Source organism: Equus caballus, chromosome 25, assembly GCF_041296265.1.
Source record: "Equus caballus isolate H_3958 breed thoroughbred chromosome 25, TB-T2T, whole genome shotgun sequence".
Classification (NCBI taxonomy): domain Eukaryota; kingdom Metazoa; phylum Chordata; class Mammalia; order Perissodactyla; family Equidae; genus Equus; species Equus caballus.
In genome coordinates this window covers 34,240,802-34,250,203 of record NC_091708.1, presented here as the reverse complement: position 1 = coordinate 34,250,203, position 9,402 = coordinate 34,240,802, and positions in this window count along the sequence as shown.

The following is a 9,402-nucleotide window of genomic DNA, read 5'->3' as shown; positions in this document are numbered from 1 at the left end:
ATCATTCTCCCTACTCCCAGAATAACAAATAGGTTTCATGACTTATGGCACCACTATCTAATTAAGAGTAGCTGTTGAGAGTGCCTACTTGAGAATGATTCAAAGACTCTGCTCAATCCCAGTGAGAAATAATGCTCTGTGATAGACTAGCAATGTCTGCCATGGACAGAGAATGGGGGAGATTGTAGCATACAAGCTATATATTCACCATCCACGCCTATACCAAATCCTGAACCATGCTGCATTCCCCAAACACTTACCACTTTTTCATACACCCGTGTCTTCCTAGGTGATTGTAATATCTTTGCCTGTCTTCTCTGTTTAGTTAATGCCTAATCGTCATCCTTCAAGGCCTGACTTCTCTGTATCTTTCTCTGAGCATTCTTCTTTATCCTTGAGTCCAAATGGGATTAATAACTCTCTCCACTGTGCTTTTAACATCAGTTTATCATTGCAATTATTGTGCAGATCAGGGTAACTGGAGTAGCTGTGCAAGAAGAACTTCTCTAGAAAAGTTCTTGGTGGATGGGCTGAGAAGACAGGCCACAAAGGAGACTGGTAGTGACTCTGGTGAGAAAAAGAAAACAAAAATAATAGAGATATTTATATGGGAAGGATAGGTTGACAAAAAATAGAACCCATAAGAATAGTCAAAACAAAAAATTGAGAGACCCTCCCCCTTAAACATACCAATGAGGGTTTAGCTACACAATAGCCCAGGATATTGATAGCAGAGTGAGCAATCAGTGAGGAGAAGAGCATAATTATACATTTCCAGAAGTCCCACACCAAAAAGAAACATTAAAAGGAGAAGGAAAATGATCCAAGATGAAAGCACAAAATGCAAGAAGAAGTGAAATGCAGTAGAAAGGGTAAAAATATGGGTAAATCTAAGTGAATATTGTCTGTTTAAAGCAATAGTAAGGATGTCTTAAGAGGTTTAAAATGCATGTCAAATTAAAATATATTACAACTACAGCTCAAAAGGCAAAAGGGGGAAGGAAAGGAGATCAAGTGTTCTAGGGTTCTTGCCTTTACAAAGATATGGTAAAAAATACTAATATACATTGGACGTTAGTAAGTAAAGGATGTATATTGTAAAGTCTAAGGTAATCACTGAAAGAATAGTTTAAAATCTATAATTAATAAGCTAATAGAAGGGCAAAAATTAAATTAAAAAAATTATTAGTTTAAAAGAATACAAGGAAAGAGATAAAAAGGAACAAAAAACAGTCAGGACAAATAGAAAATATATAACAAGATGGTAGAATTCTGATCCCGGTAGTGGCAAAGCAGCTTATCTCAGATTGACCCTCTTATGTTAATAATTATAAATTATTGAGAAGGAAATTCTGGGAAAAACATATTTGTTTAAAGGCTTTGGAAAGTGAACAAAAGCAGGTAGAAAATGAAGAGAAATTAACTTTGCAAGAAGGGACCACATTGGGTGAGATTCATATTTAATTGTTTTTTCTCCTAAGAGCACTCTCCAGATTGCACTAAGCACTACGACAATAACCAGAATGATGGAGGAGACATCACTACGTGTCCTACAGACGTTAGAAGTAGAGTAAAGGAAGATCAGGAGCAACATTATGCTGACAAATTCATCAACCTACGGACAAATTCCTTGAAAACACAAATTATGAAAACAAACTCAAGAAAAAAATAGTAAATCTAAATAACTCTGGATCTCTTTTAAAAGTTAAATGCATAATTTAAAACCCTCCCAAAGTAAAACCTCCAAGACTAAATGACTTCATTGATAAATTCTATCAAACATTTAAACAGGAAACAATACAAATCTTACATAAACTCTTTCAGAAAATAAAGATGTGACCACTTCCCAATCTGTTTTATGAGACCAGTATTATCTTGATACAAAAACCAAAGATATTACAAGAAAATAAATCTGCATACCAACATCTCTCATTAATAAACACACAAAAATCTATATAAAATATTATCAACTTGAATCCAACACCATGTAAAAAGGATAAGACCTCATGACCAAGGTTGGTTTAACCCAGGAATGCAAATTTGGTTTAGCATTCAAAAATCAACCAATGTATTTCCCCATATCATCAGAGTAAAAAAAGAAAAACATGATCATCTCAATAGATGCAGAAAAAGCATTTGACAAAAATAAATTCAATAAAAGAACTCTCAGAGAGCTCAAAGTAGAAGGGAATTTCTTCAAACTGATGAAGGTCATTCCACAAAATACTTAACAGCTTACCTCACACTTAATGGAAAAGATTAACTGCAATCACCCTAAGATGGGGACAAGGGAAGGATGGTGTCCTTACAGATTCTATTAAATATTGTACTAGAGGTCCAAGCCATACAGCATGGCAAGAAAAAGAAGCAAAATAAAGGAAGAAGTAAAATTCTTTTTATTCAAATATAACACTATTAGCGACAAAGAAAAGCCTACAGAATCTGCAAAAATGTCTACTAAAACCAGTAGGTGAATTTATCAAGACTACAGAATCCAAAAATCAATTGGATTTCTATACACTAGCAAAAGGAAAATCAAGTCATGCCTTTTTATTCTCTTAATGTGTCATTTCTAGGCATTTCTGTCATTTAAGACAGTCCAACTCAATAATCTTTGTTTGGTGGTGAATGCTTTTGATATGCTGTTCAAGATAGCTTTCCTTATTCAAAGCTGTGCAGATTTACCTTTCCTGTTTAGATCTGCAATCTACCTGGACTTAATTGTTTGTATACGGTGTAAGGTATGGGGAAGTTCCGTTTATTCCATATGGATGTACAATTGTATATTGGCCCAGTATCGTTTATTACAAATACTGTCCTATTACCACCAACCTGTAGTACCAATTTTGTCATGAATAAAGCACATATGCACGGGGAAAAAATCCAACCAAATTAAATCTAAAAAATAATTCCATTTAAAATATCATCCAAATCTTTTAAATACTTTGGATGAATTTAACAAAATTGTGCAAGACCTGTACATGGCATGGTATAAAACAATGCCAGAGAAATTAAAGCCCTAAATAAATGAAGAGATATACCATGCACCTGAATTGGATGGTACTACATTATTAAGACGTCAGTTCTTCCCAACCTGATCTATAGATTCAGCACTATCCCATTTAAAATCCCAAATGGATCTATAGAAATTAACAAGGCAACTCTAAGATATGAATGGAAATTCAAAGGACCTAGAGAAGCAAAAACAATCTTAAAAAGAAAAACAAAGTAGGAGAACTTGCAGTAAACAATTTCAAGACTTACTATAGAGCTGCAATCCAGTACAATGTTGTCAGAAGGATAAATAAATCAGTGAAATCCAATGGAGAATCCAAAAATAGACCCACACGTATGCAGTCACTTAATTCTTTACAAAGGTGCCAGTGCAATTCAATGGGGGAAAGAATAGTCTATTCAACAAAGAATGCTAGAAGAGCTAGATGTCTAAATGCAAAAAATAACCCTTGACGTTATCTCACATGATACACCAAACAATTTAAAATGGATTTTAGATCTAAAATCTGTAAAGTTTCCAGAAAAAATAGGAGAATAGCTTCATTACTTTGCTGTAAGCAGAATTTCTTGGATAGAAAAAAACATTAACCGTAAGGGGAAAAACGGTAAGTTAGACTTTCTCAAAATGTTTTAAACTATGTTCTTCAAAATTATATTAAGAAAATAAAAGGGTAAGCCACAGATGAGGGGAAAATATTTGCAAAACCTCTAATTTAGAATGTTAATAAGAAGACAAACAACCTAATAAAAAATGAGCAAAAGATTTGAACAGACACATCATAAAAGAAGATATGCAAATGACCAAAGACCAACAATCTTCAACATCATTAGTTATCAGAAAATGAAAATTAGAACTGTAATTTTAGTTAATACCCACCGGGAGAATGGCTAAAGTTAAGAAGACATGATAACTAAGTGTGGTCAAAGATGCAGAACAACTAGAACGCTCACACATTGCTGATGGGAATGCAACAAGTGTAAATCACTTTGTAAATCTATTTAGCAGTTACTTATAAAGTTAAATATACACTTACCGTATGATCCAGAAATTCTACTCCAAATATTTATCCAAGAGAAATGAAAACATATATCCACAAGAGACTTGTATCAAACGTTCATGATAGTTGTATTCATAATAGCCAAAACTAGAAACAAGCCAAAGGTCCATCAACAAGTAAAAGAACAAACAAATTGCTGTGTATTTACACAATGTGGAATAGAATGCTACCCAAGATTAAAAAAAGAACAAAATACTGATAAACGTAACAACATGGATAATCTTATGAGACATTACATTGAGCAAAAGAAGCAAGAAACAAAAGAGTACATATAATATGATGACATTTATATGAAGTTCAATAACAGGCTAAATTAATCTATGATGCTAGAAGTCAGAATAGTACTTACCTCTTAAGGTTAAAAAAAATTCAAGTTGTACACTGAAGATTGGTCCATTTTAATTTATGTAAAATATACCTCAATTACATACTGTAAAATAATTTCTAAACCACCAAACTATAATGTCTTTGATGATTTATCTGTCCCTGCTTCTCCGCTAGCAAGGTTATGCCCACAGGTACCCCTCTATTTTGCCAACTTTTATACTGCTCAAAGTCCATTCAGTGATGAGATTCCCTACTTTCTCCCTCATTTGACAGCAGTGAGAAGTGTCCAGACCAGCTAATGAGTAAGATACAGCTGCCATTTTGAATGGAAGCTACCAGTTCAGCTATATTTATAGAGCAGAATATGTAAATGCATTTCATTGGAGACACTTAGGTGGGTAACTTATGTCCATATTTTTCCAAATGAGCAGAGGACTCACCTCTGATCTGTCCGCTTGTGTGATAAAAATGGTCAGATTCAGACCAATGAGAAGAATGCCACCCAACAACGAGCTGCAGAATAATCCAGAGAGGCCCACAAAGCCAGGTTATTCAATAAACCCTTAGGCACAGTGCTTGATGGTCACTGAGCTTTTCAAGGGCTTATGGAATTATTTAAGACGTGGAAGAAATAATGTATTCTCCAAAGTGCTAAAATGAAATGATAAAATTATAATTACAAATGTTTAACTAAATATCTACAAAATGTAATATGCTACTTAGTCAACTAAAACCCAGCTCAACGTATATGTAAATTAGACATATGCAAATTATATTAAATGTGGTATATGGATGCGTTTTAATATGTTTGTTATGATGTATGATAAGGCACAAAAAAGATGTGCCTTAACAGCATGAAGGCCAAGAAAATAATGTCTTAATTACATGTCGTGCTGTAAGTTTTCTGTTAAGTCTAATAATCCTCCCTTTCTTTTTGTGTACAAGGAGATTGCAATTGCTTCTTTCATTTCCAGAACCACAAGGGAAGTCAGTCTACATGGTCCTGGGAACCAGGAGCCCAAGCTCTTGAAGACAGACTCCTACATGACCAATGGACAAGAACCAGGCATCTGCCTCTTATTAGAGCCTTTCCTTTCGTGAGACCTCTCAGCCTGGGGTACATCTGGAGTCACTCCATTTCTTCTGATTCTGCTGCCCTGCATGCTATCCCAAGATTTGTGAAGGCAACCATTGGTGCCTCGGGTCACATTAGCTGGGCTCTTGCCATCAAGCTACTTCCCTCAAGCCAGCATCCCAGATCCCAGAAAATTCCTAAAGCGTAAGTCATTTGAACATGTGCTAACTGTATTCTTTCAGAATGCCATCTTCATCACAGGAAAGGCTCTTAGACCTTGGTCGTCAGTTAGCACAGGTTGGACACAGCGCTTGGCTATACGTTCTGGTCCAAGTTTTGCCATTTATAGGCTTTATGAGCTCACAGAAGGTTTTTCTCTCTGAGCCTCAGTCATCTCATCTGGAAATGCAAGGAAGAACCCCGATTTCACAGAGCTGCTTTCATGATGATTAATAAGATATTGTGTATAATAGGATTATCACAATGCCTGGCATGTAGTGAGCTCTCAAAACACCGTCAAATAAAGAGTAGGTGAATGGTTGCCAGGGGCTGGGGGAATTAGGGAATGGGGAATGACTGTTTAATGGGTGTGGGACTTCCTTTTGGAATGATGAAAATGTTCTGGAACTAGATATCGGTGATGGTTGTACAACATTGTGCATGCACCGAATGTCACTCAACAGTAGGCTTAAAAATGGCTAAAGTGGTCGACTTTATGTTACATGGATTTTACCACAATAAAAAAACTACCAGACCCCTTTTCCACCCCATAGGGTGAACAGGGAGGAGGAATAAACTAGGAACTGTCTTGAGTTCCTCCCATGGAGGCAAGAACTGAAAACCAAGACAAGAACAGGCACTTGAGTATCTCCATGGTGGCGGAGGGTGGAGCTCGGGGTTGGAGCTTCACTGAATGTGGCTAGAAGGGAGGGAGGGGAGGAAGGCAGCAGCAGATGGGGAGATAAATGGACACAGCTTTTCAGACCTCAGAAAACTAGTTTTCAGTGAACATCATCGTGGTGTACAGAGTACAAATCATAGATCAGAAAAGAGATGACAAGCCGGGGGAAAGTGAGTCATGAGGAGAGGAAAGAAAATGTCACTCATCTAAAGAAGAAAAGAATGATCAAGAGGCAGCACAATGATGCAGAAGTCTCCATCTGAGGCTTATCAACAGAATCCTCCGGAAGTGTATTAACATCACCAATGCCCACACCTCACTGCATCCTCCACCCGCCACTCCCCCACCCCCACTGTGATTCTGCCTCTGCAGGTCTTGATGGGGCACATGGTGGACACAGGCCACACTTTGGAATTTCACTGCTGCCTCCTACCACTTTGTGGCTATATGACTCTGGACAAGTCACCTAATTTTTCTGCAACTCAATTTACTCCTTTGTGAAACAGGAAAACCTACTCATAAGTTAGTAAGAGTTAATGAAGCAGGCAGGTAAAGTACATGCCACAGAGGAGGCTCTAACTGATACACGTTCGCTTTCCCGTTCTCTAATGGTGCGTGTCACACTCGTGAATCCATTTTCTCTCTCCATCAGGCCATAATGCAAGAGAGGACATAGCAGGGGATTTTCAACAGAAAACAAAAACCATTTCATAATAAATGCATGTAAAAGGTGACATTTTCAATAGAGCCCTGGTTATAAGGGTTAAAATCTGCCATAGAGGCAGCCATACTCAGCCAAAAAAATTGAAACAACCCAAACATCCATTGACACTTGACTTAAATCAATTCTGATATACATTAAGTATGTATACAGCAATAAGAACATCAAACTGCTGATACACACAGCAACACGGATCAAAGGGCTGGGAAACATGGATGGTCTACCTCGGCGGATCTGAGTTTTTAGTTCTGTTTTGCCTCTGTGGGCCCCAGCCCTAGAAGACTGCAGAGAAAGTCACCATGGCACCACTGTTGACCTGGCAGCAGCTCAACATAATTGCAAGCAAAGAACATAAGAAGTGAGATCACTGGGGCTGGCCCGGTGGCGCAGCGGTTAAGTTCACACATTCTGCTTCTCCGCGGCCCAGAGCTCTCTGGTTCAGATCCCGGGTGCAGACATGGCACCACTTGGCACACCATGCTGGGGTAGGTGTCCCACACATAAAGTAGAGGAAGATGGGCACGGATGTTAGCTCAGGGCCAGGCTTCCTCAGCAAAAAAGAGGAGGACTGGCAGTAGTTAGCTCAGGACTAATCTTCCTCAAAAAGAAAAGAACTGAGATCACAACAGACATATTGAGCAAAGAAGCCAGATACAAAAAAGTACACACTGTATGACTCTTTTCAAATGAAATTCATGTGCAGATAAACTAATCAATGGTTACAGAAATCAGAAGTGTGGTTATATTTCGGAGGGTTTTGACCGGGAAGGGGCACAAAAGAGCCTTCTAGAGTGCTGGAGACGTTCTTCATCTTCATTTCTTGGGTGGTTACTTGGGTTTATACACATGTAAAATTCATCCAGGTATGCACTTAAGATTGCACACTTTGTTGTACGTATGTTATGCTCCAGTGGTGGGCGGGGGGCTGCCACAGAAGTCTGCAAGAATGTCCTGCCATATTGTCCTGAAACCCAAAATACCACACCTGAAGTTGTGCAAATGATTCAAATTCCTTTTGACCAAAAGTATAGAGATTGGGAGCAAAAAAGTATTTAGACCTAGCCTGGAAGGAAATCAAACAAGAATAACAGGTAGGACAGTGCGGAAAGTGTTTCACTGTAATTTTCTTAATAATGCTCTAACATTTTTGACAGTTTTACTCACACATTCTTAGAAGAGTGGACTATGTGGACTCTACAGTCTTTGCATCTCTGCTATTCTGTATTTCTTAACTTTACTTCTTAAGTTCTTTGCTCGCAATTATATTGAGCTGCTGCCAGGTCAACTGTGGTGCCGTGGTGACATTCTCTGCAGTGTTCCAGGGCTGGGGCCCACAGAGGCAAAACAGAACTAAAAACTCAGATCCACTGAGGTAGACCACCCATGTTTCCCAGCCCTTTGAACATCCTTCCCATGTATGGAGAATTTCCCTGTTATGGGTCCCTCCTCCCCAAGGTGCAAGCCAGAAAACTCACTTTCCCACTTTCTCTTGGAGCTGGAGTGCGGGCACGTGAGCTAGGCTCCACCAATCAGACGTGAAATAAATATGACTTTAATTCTAAGTAGAGAAAAGTGGAGAAGCAGGCACCATGCAGAATGAATCCATTTTCTGGCAAAGGTGGCTGTGGAAGCAGCCAGCTTTCAGGGGCAGCAGTAGTGGGGTTTGAGCAGCAGAGGTGTAATCTGAGATGCCTGTGTCCAGTCTCAGTAGCAGAGGCGTCTTCACGGCGGCGGCAGCAGCCACTGTGCCTGGGCGTGAAGCCCCCAAGCCTAATTCCCTGGTTCTGCCAATGTTTCCATGAGCTACGCAATATCCTAAAATAGATTCCTTCCTGCTTAAATGGGCTAGAGGGAGTTCTGTTGTTTGCACTAAGAGCCCTGAATGAATTATCCACTGTATCATCTCACGTTCTCCAGCGAAACAGAACCAATAGGATACATGTATCTGTACATAGGTACGCACATAGGAGATATATGTATACATACATATATATATAGCTTTATTTTTAGGAACTGGCTCACACTATCGACAGGGTTGGCAAGTCTGAAATCCATAGGGCTGGTAGGCTGGAAACTCAGGCAGGAGTTGATGCTGTGGTCTTGAAGCAGAATTTCTTCTTCTCTGAGAAAACTGTTTTTACTCTTAAGGCCTCTAAGTGATTAGATAGGACCACCCACATTATCAACAGTAATCTCTTTTTCTTCAAGCCAACTGATTGTAGACGTTAACAATGTCTGCAAAATACCTTCACAGCCACACCTAGATTAGTGTTGATTAGATAACTGGGTACTGTAGCCCAGCCAA